Source organism: Canis lupus, chromosome 19 (assembly GCF_011100685.1).
Source record: "Canis lupus familiaris isolate Mischka breed German Shepherd chromosome 19, alternate assembly UU_Cfam_GSD_1.0, whole genome shotgun sequence".
NCBI lineage: Eukaryota > Metazoa > Chordata > Mammalia > Carnivora > Canidae > Canis > Canis lupus.
The window spans coordinates 13,842,185-13,852,243 of NC_049240.1; positions in this window are offsets into that span (position 1 = coordinate 13,842,185).

Genomic DNA, 10,059 nt, shown 5'->3' on the forward strand with positions numbered 1-10,059 from the left:
AACAAGCACAGAAAGATTAAAAGTAAAATGTAGGGCAACCCCGGGTGGCTCAGCAGTTTAGCGCCGGCTTCAGCCCAGGGCATGATCCTGGAGACCCGGGATCGAGTCCCATGTTGGGCTCCCTGCATGAAGCCTGCTTCTCCCTCTGCCTGTGTCTCTGATTGTCTCTCTCTCTCTGTGTCTCTCATGAATAAATAAATAAAATCTTTAAAAAAAGTAAAATGCTAAGTATAGATATTCTAGACCAAAGACATTAGAAGAAAGCAGAGATCAACATCTTGATCTCACAAGGTGGAAATTCAAGCAAAAAGTATCAAAAGGCAACAAAGGATACCTTATTATGCTTAGTGTTACAATCACAAAAATGTTATTAATATTTGTGTAATTAATAAGACATTAATACCTATTATTATAAAGCAGAAACTATAAGAAATGCTGTTTCACCACAATAAAAATTAATTTAAAGAATACCTATGAGTTCACAAATATACCAAAAACAAAAACCTTATTAGTTACTTTTGGTTGTTTCTAGAGCACAAACTCTTTTTATTCTGAAAACTAGAAAATAAAGGAAAAAAATAAGCATTAAGCCAGACTTTTCTGTATCTTCTTTATTCCTGGTTAACCTGATAATAACATAAAATTCAGAAAGAGTGATAGAATTAGAAATGTCATCACTTTGTAAAACCTAATGAAATCATGAATCTAGGTAATGATCATTATTAAGAGTGGAAAAGTCATAGGGAACTATAATGCACAGGTCCTGAATCCACTAATCAATTTTATTTATTTATTTTTTAAAGATTTATTTATTTATTCATGATAGACATAGAGAGAGAGAAAGAGGCAGAGACACAGGAGGAGGGAGAAGCAGGCTCCATGCACCGGAAGCCCGACGTGGGATTCGATCCCGGGTCTCCAGGATCGCGCCCTGGGCCAAAGGCAGGCGCCAAACCGCTGCACCACCCAGGGATCCCCGTCACTAATCAATTTTAGTATCACAAAAAAGAGGCAACAAGTTATTATACATTCCCAGTAGTAAAAACAGTACCAGTTAAGAACTATTCTTGTCCTCCCCCCTTTTCCTCTAACACCCACCCCAACCAAACCTAAATCTAATCCTGTTTCTAGATCTTTTGGAAAATTCAGAAGATCCATAGTAAATGATACCATTGGGATGCAATCTATTGATTCTAGAAGTTGAGAAATGCTAAAGAACAAATTACTGTTTCACTAACAAATAAATGGCAGAAAATATGGTAAAATAGGAGTAAATAAAAGATTAAAATATGGGGCACCTGGGTGGCTCAGTTGATTAAGTGTCTACCTTCAGCTCAGGTCATGATCCCACGTTCCTGGGATCCTGGGATGGAGCCTCCCTCCTCAGTGGGGAGCCTGCTTCTCCCTCTCTCTCTGCTGCTTGTGCAAGCACTCTCTGTCACTCTGTCAAATAAACAAAATCTTTAAAAAAATAAAAGATTAAAATAAAAGATTAAAATGCTAAGTGAAGTAAGTCAGAGAAAGACAAATACTGTATGAGCTAACTTATATGTGGAATCGAAAAAACTGAACTCAGAAATAGAACAAATTGATGATTACCAGAGGCAGGGGATGAGGGGCCCTGGGGGTTGGGGTGGGGAAGGAGGATGGGGGCTATGGGTGAAGGTGGTTAAAGAGTAAAAACTTCCAGTTACAAGAAAAATAAATCCTGGGGATGTAATGTTTCAGCATGATATCTATACACAACTTTCAAATATACAACAATACTGTATATGTGGAAGTCGCTAAGACAGTAGATATTAACAGTTCTCATCACAAATGGCTGCCCTTGTGGCAAGCATAGCATAATGTGTAGAGAGTAGTTGAATCACCACCGCTCTACACCTGAAACAAATGTAACATTGGTATCAAGTATATCCAAAAAAATGTTTTTAAATAAATACACACCACAAAGTTCTCAAAGACAAAAATTTTAACTTTGTGATGTTATTACTGTTAACTAAACTTGGGATAATCATTTTTGTGTACGACCTTTATCTACCTTTCTTGTGGATAAAGAAATACTAGGGGGTGGGGAGTTAAAGATGGCAGAGGATCCTTGAATTTGCCTCCTCCTTGGAACATAGCTGGATCAATATTTAACTATTTCAAGCAACTAGGAATAAGATCTGAGTGTTAAGGAAACAATCTGCATCGTTGGAGGGAAAGAACCTGGCAGAAGCAAGGTGTGGAGCCTGAACTGGCAGAGGAAAGTGGTGCAGCTGCAAAGGGGAGGAGGCCTTTTCGTGGAGCAAGGTCAAGGAGAAGAAGAAAGTGGGAGAGAGCACAGCATGTTGGAATTGCATTATAAGCCATGGCGCGATCACCTGGGCCACATTGGGAAGAGGGTATTTTGCTTCTCGAAGACAGAAGGCCAGGTGGGAGCCATTGAGTGGCACTCAACAGCAGGGTCAGCAGTGTGTGCGGAGGCCAGAAAACCTCTTCACCACCCTTTGCTGGAGCCACATTGGCTTAAACCTCTGTGTGTGCAGAGTAGCTGCTTTTCTGCAGCAGATCTGAGCAGAGCAGACAGGAGCAGACTGCAGATAACCTGGTCACCAATTTTCGTCATCTGCCACAATAGATTTAAGCTCTAAATCTTCTGGGATTTAGAAGAGCTCTGGGCTCTTCTGGGACAGATGGGAGTAGGGGACTGAGATGCGAACAAATGGCTGATAAACTGAGCGTTAAACTCTAGCCTCTGCGTGTGCACTGTGCCACTGCTTTTTGGGAACGGGATGGTGCTGGGCATGCCCTGAGCCTCTCCTCCTGGGGACAGAAGTGGGCTGCATCTTACCAGGCTTCTAAAACTTGGGAGTTTTGAATCTCAGTCACTGGGCTGAAAATACAGAAGATATTTTCTGAAAATACAGAAGATAAAATACAGAAGATCCGTGGCTCCAGGCACGCCAATGGCCTGGGCGCAGACCCGTTAAAGGCAGGGAAGTGATGAGAGCCTGGTACACAGATTGCTTGCTTTTCCTTTTGGAAAAGGAGTTCCCCTCCCCGGGGACAAGAGTGTGGGGTGATGCCAAATTATCCCCTCACCTCTAACTCCCCCACCGCCTCCCAGCACAGTCTGACTTCAGAGGGAAACACAGCGCCTCCAGTGGACACTGAAGTCCCCTACACTAAACCTCACCACCCTGCACGTGGCAGGGGCATCTTTACAAGGGCAAGTCGGCTTGTGAGGCAGCCTAGCAGAAAGGCCTTGTGAGGCCTTTCTCAGAAGACCAACATAAGGCCCTCGCATCTACTAAGTCTACTGATAAAGAATGCTCCAATACTCAGCTTCTGGTAGAAATAGGACCAGACTTGCTTTTTTTTAATTTTAGTTTTTTTGAAAAAAGATTTTATTTATTTATTCATGAGAGACACAGAGAGGCAGAGACAAGGCAGAGGGAGAAGCAGGCTCCCCACAGGGAGTCCAATGTGGGACTTGATCCTGGGACTCCAGGATCATGCCCTGAGCCATAGGCAAATGCTCCACTCAGCCACCCCGGTGTCCCTAATTTTACTCTTTTCTTAAGTATTTAAATTTTTAATCTTTCCATTTCTTATTTTCTGTTCATTATATTAATTATATTATATTATATTATATATTCTTTTTCTCTTTTTTTGTATCAGGTTTATAATTTTTTATTCATTTGTTGGTTTGTTTCCTTCTCATATTTTTCACATCAGGCTTTTTTTTTTTCCCCTATTTACTTCTTTCTGTACTTTTTCCCCTTTTTCTTTCTTATATTTTATTTTATTTTTAAATCTTTATTTACTTATGCATGAGACACACACAGAGAGAGAGAGAGAGAGAGGCAGAGACACAGGCAGAGGGAGAAGCAGGCTCCATGCAGGGAGCCTGACATGGGACTCGATCCCAGGTCTCCAGGATCACACCCTGGGCTGAAGGCGGCACTAAACCACTGAGCCACCTGGGCTGCCCCTCTTTCTTATATTTTAAAACAAGGCTTATAGTTTCTGTCTGCTTAGATTTTTGTTCCTTCTTCTTTTCTCTTGTCCTGGATCAGGTTTCTCTTTTTTTGTTTTCTTCTTTTTTATTTTATAGGCTTATCCTGACAAACAAATCAAAGCATACCAACTTAAAGGTCCAAACACTCTCCACTACAAGCAAGGAGGAACTTCATAGAGGAAGGACCAGTGGGAAAGAGCAGCCAAAACACAACAGCAGGACGTACACAGCGTATACTAGAAACAGTTCCTGAAGTTTTTGTTATTATTTTGTTGTTATTTTTCTTTTTCTTTCATCCTTTCTTTTCTGGACAAAATGATGAGTTGGAGAAGTTCACCCAAAAGAAAGAAGAGGAGGTAGTACTCACTGCCAGGGATTTCATCAATATGAAAATAAGTGAGATGCCTGAACTAGAATTTAAAACAACAATTATAAAGATCCTAGCTGAAAAAAAAAAAAAAGATACAAGCTGGGCTTTAAAAAAGCATAGAAGATACTAGAGGATCCCTTACTGTAGAGATAAAAGAACTAAAATCTATTCAAGCCAAAATTAAAAATGTTATTACCAAGATGGAGTCCCCAATGGAGCCTTTAAAAACGAGGATGAATGAGGCAGACAAGCGAGACAGTCATATAGAAGATAGAATGATGGAAAATAAGGAAGCTGAAAAGAAGAAAGAAAACTACTGGAGCATGAAGGGTGACTTAGAGAACTCTATTTCATAAAATGAAATAATATCTGGATGATAGGGATCCCAGAGATGAGTGCGAGAAAGGGACAGGCTTATTTGAACAAATTATAGCTGAGAACTCCCCAAATCTGGGGAAGGAAAACAGGCATTCAAGTCTAGGAGACACAGAGAACCCCCCTCAAAATCAGTAAAAATAAGTTAACATCTCAACATATAATAGTGAAGCTTGCAAATTTCAAAGATAGCGAAAATTCTGGAAAGCAGCCTGGGACAGGGGGCCCTTAACTTACAAGGGTAGACATCTAAGGCTGGCAGTAGACCTGTCTAGAGACCTAGCAGGCCAGAAAGGACTGGCATGATATATTCAGCATGCTTAATGGGAAGATAATGAAGCCAAGAATACCTTATCCAGCAAGCTGTCATTCAGAATAGGAGAGATAAAGAGTTTCCAGGGACAAACAAAACCAAAGGAATTTATGAATCCTAAACCGGCCTTGCAAGAAATATTAAGGAGACCCTTTGAGTGGGAAACAGAAACTAAAAGTGACAAAGACTAGAAAGGGACAGGAACTTTACAGGTAATATGATGGCACTAAATTCGTATCTTTCAATAGTTACTCTGAATGTAAATGGACAAAATGCCCCAATCAAAAGACACAGGGTATCAAAATGGATAAAAAAAAATAAGACTCATCTATATGTTGCCTTTAAGAGACTCCTTTTAGATCTAAAGACACCTCCAGTTTTAAAGTGAGGGGGTAGAGGACCATTTATCATGCCAACGGCCATCAAAAGAAAGCTGGAGCAGCCATCCTTATATCAGACAAACTACCTTTTAAACCAAAGGCTGTGATAAGAGATGATGAAGGACACTACAGCATAATAAAAGGGTTTATCTATCCAACAAGAAGTTCTAACAATTGCAAATATTTATACCTCTAATGTGAGAGCAGCCAAATATGTAAACCAATTAATAACAGAATTAAAAAACTCATTGACAATAATAGTAGGGGACTTTAATACCACACTCACAACAGGGGACAAATCTTTAAGCTGAAGATCAACAAGGAAAGAAGGGCTTTGAATGACACACTGGACTAGAGGGACTTCACAGATAGATTCAGAACATTTCATCCTAAAGCAGCAGAATACATATGCTTCTTGAGTGCACATGGAACATTCTGCAAAATAGATCACACACTGGGTGGGTCACAAATCAGGTCTCAACGAATACAAAGAGATTGATATTATATGATGCAGATTTTCAGAACACAATGGTTTAAAACTTGATGTCAACCATGAAAAGTATTTTGGAAGAAACACAAATACACAGAGGTTAAGGAGCATTCTACTAAAGAGTAAGTGGGTCAAACAAAAAAAATTAAGGGAGACACAAAGAAATGGAAAAGCATTCCATGCTCATGCACTGGAAGAACAAATTTTGTTAAAATGTCTATCTTACCCAAAGCAATCTGCAATGCAATCTCTATCAAAATATCATCAGCATTTTTCACAGAGCTAGAACAAACAATCCCAAAATCTGTACAGAACCACAAAAGACCCCAAATAGTCAAAGTAATGTTGAGAAAGAAAAACTGGAGGTATCAGAATTCTGGACTTCAAGCTGTATTACAAAGCTGTAGTGATCAAGACAATAGGGTCCTGGTACAAAAATACACACAGATCAATGGAAGAGAATGGAGAACCCAGAAATGGACCCTTAACTCTATGGTCAACTAATCTTTACAAATCAGGAAACAATATTCAGTGGAAAAAAGATGGTGTTGGGAAAACTGGACAACAACATGCAGAAGAATGAAACTGAATCACTATCTTACACCATAAATAAACTCAAAGTGATTGAAAAAATCCATCAGAATGCTAGAGAAGAGCAGGCAGCAACCTCTTTGACCTCAGCTGCAGCAACTTCTTGACAGACATATCTCCAAAGGCAAGAGAAACAAAAACAAAAACAGGACTACTGGGACTTCAAGATAAAAAGATCTTACACAGCAAAAGTCAACAAAACTAAAAGGCAACCTATGGAATGTCAGAAGACAATTGCAAATGCTTTATCAGATAAAGGTTTAGTATCAAAAATCAGTAAAGAACTTATCAAATGCAATACCCAAAAAACTTAGTCAAGAAATGGGCAGAAGACATGAACAGCCATTTCTCCAAAGAAGGCATGCAAATGGTCAACAAACCACATGAAAAAATGCCCAACATCACTTGGCATCAGGGAAATAGAGATAAAAACTACGATGAGATAGCACATCACACAGTCAGAATGGTTAAAATGAACAAGTCAGGAAGCAACAGATGTCAGTGAGGATGCAGAGAAAGGACAACCTTCTTACACTGCTGTTGGGAATATAACCTGGTGCAGCCACTCTGGAAAACAGTATGGAGGTTCCTCAAAAAGTTGAAAGTAGTGACCCAGCAATTGCACTACTAGGCACTTATTTAAAAATTATAAACATAGTGATTCAAAGAGGCACCTGCACCACAGTGTTTATAGCAGCAATGTCCACAATAGCCAAACTATGGAAAGAGCCCAGATGTCCATCATCCATCATCCACAGATGAATGGATGAAGATGAGGTACATATTTACAATGGAATATTAGCCATCAAAAAGAATGAAATCTTGCCATTTACAATGACATCAATGGAAATAGTATTACGCTCAGTAAAATAAGTCAGTCAGAGAAAGACAAATACCATATGATTTCAGTCATATGTAGAATTTAAGAAACAAAACAGATGAACATAGGGGAAGGAAGAAAAAATAAGATGAAAATAGAGAGGGAGGCAAACAATAAGAGATGAACTCTAGGAAACAAACTGAGGGTTGCTGAGGGGAGATGGGTGGGAGGAAGGAGTAATTGGGTGATGGGCATTAAGGAGGGCACCTAATGTCATGAGCACTGGGTGTTACATGCAACTGATGAATCACTAAATTCTACCCCATAACTAATAAACAGTGAATGTTAATTAAGTTGAATTTAAATATAGAATTTTTAAAAATACTATGCAGAACTTAAAAAGCAGTATCTGTAAAGGAAGTCTGTGAAATTGGACATTTAGAAATTTTTGCTTATCAAGTCATACTAAGAGCGTGAGAGCCTAAAATAGTAAAGACATTTGCCACATGTCAATAGACAAAGGATACATATCCTGAACTCTTCATAATCACCAAGAAAAAGCCAGACAACCCAAGAGAAAAAAATAGGTAGAAGACATAACAGGCACTTCATGAAAGATGAATATCTAATAACTATGTAAGATTCCAGCCTCTTTAGTAATTAGGGAAATGCATATTAAAACCACAATGATCACTATTCCACACTTGTCAAACTGGCAAAAACTTTAATAGATTGTAACACCAAGTAATGATGGGAGTGTGGAACAATATAAACTCTTATATGTTACAGGTGGAAGTGTAAAAAAATTAGGCATTATCTCCTAACATTTGAGATGCACCAATATTAAAGTCCATCATATTCAGTTCTGAGTAAAACTCTAGTGAAACTTGTGTGCATATGCACTAAAACACTGTCATACCAATACCGTTTTTATAGCCAAAATCTGGAAACAATATAAATATTCATCAGCAGTATAATGGATAAAAAAATTACAACATATTTTATTTATATAGTGGAAATGCTATATACACAGCCACCAGTCCAGATAGGAAAAGGAAATCAGAGGGCTCCAGAGAGCTGTATTCAAAGGGAGGGGAAAAAGGAAACAACAACAAAAACTACAGATAATCAGATGTGTTTGACCTAACAAAGTAACTACAGAAAAACACAGTTGTTCAAGAAATGTAATTCTAACGTGGTACATAGTTCAGCTATGAATGTTTTCATAGTCATGATAATGTAAAGTGAATATTAATAAACCACTACTGTACCCTCTCAAAGAAAATCAGTATGAAGAGTAAAAGATATTAAAGGAAACTAAATCTCAAAGAAGGCAGGAAAGAGGAAAAAAAGAAGGAAACAATAGGTATGTGGTACAAAGCACAAAAGAAACTGTAGACATAAATACAATTGAACCATAATGCCAGTAAACATATCAGAAATGATAATAAATATGAACATGGTAGACTACAGAGGTTATCAGATTGGATTAAAAAACAAAATGCAGCTATATGGTATGTATAAGAGAAGTACCTGAAACAAAGGTACATTCAGACTGAAAGAGATAACAAAAAATACACCTAAGTGAAGTCTGTAAAAGCAAAATGTATTTAGCCTTCAAAATTAAGCTAGAAATTTCTTTAAATACTTCCATTTTTTGAGGGAAATTCTTCTTTCTTATATTTTTTCCCTAAAAGAAGCGCTTACATGATTTTCCTCCTGAAACTGGATTACCAATGTACTAAAATGTGTTACTTCTAAAGGATATTGCTAAATTACTTTTCATTAATTTAACACCTGAAAGTGTCCTGTTCCTCTTAGCAAGCACTATTTTATTATTTTTTACCAATCTCTTTGATAACAGGATATGATTTTAATTTTGCGTTTCTCCAACCATAAATGTGGTGAGCATATATTTCCTTTTGATTCAGTATATGTAGTTCTGTCTTTGTGAATTATCTGCTCCTATCTTTTGTCCATATTTCTATCGGGTTGTCTTTTTCTTATTAACTATGCAATTTATGTTGCAAATTGTTTTTCTACTCATCGCCTTTGGTAAAAACATCCAAAACGATGTTGAATATGGCATTAAATATTCCTGTCTACTAGATGTAATTACCTCAAATGTTTCTAATTCTAAAAAATAGCAGGAAACATTAGGTTAAACAGTCTTTATCTTATTTATAGTTTTATTTCATTCCTATTTTACCTTGAGTATTAGAAATGGCTGTCTATCAAATATTTTTTTTCTTCATCTTAATTATTGCTTTAAGTTCTACAATGTTAAAATGTTTATCATTAAAATATGCAGATATTTTCAAATACAGGTAGAGAACCAAGGTATTTACCATTTGCAAAATTAATTTTGAAAATTTAACTGGTTCCTAAACAGGGAACAAAATTTAAAAATGAGCTTACTAGTAACTTACTTTAAAATAAGTATTTAATTAAATAAATCAAAAGATAAAGCAACTTATCACTGTATTTATTTTTTTATAAAATGCATTTTCAGAAATGTTTCACTGGTGCTACAAAAATAAATATAAAACAAATATACATGTTTACATATGTTACTTATAAATACACATTATTTACATGTTCAAAAACTTCAGCATGTTTTTTTCATGATTCTCAACATGTCTGAGAAGTAGAGAAAACAATTTAAAAAAGCATAAATATACCACACACCATTTATATTTTTGCTTTTAAAAAAC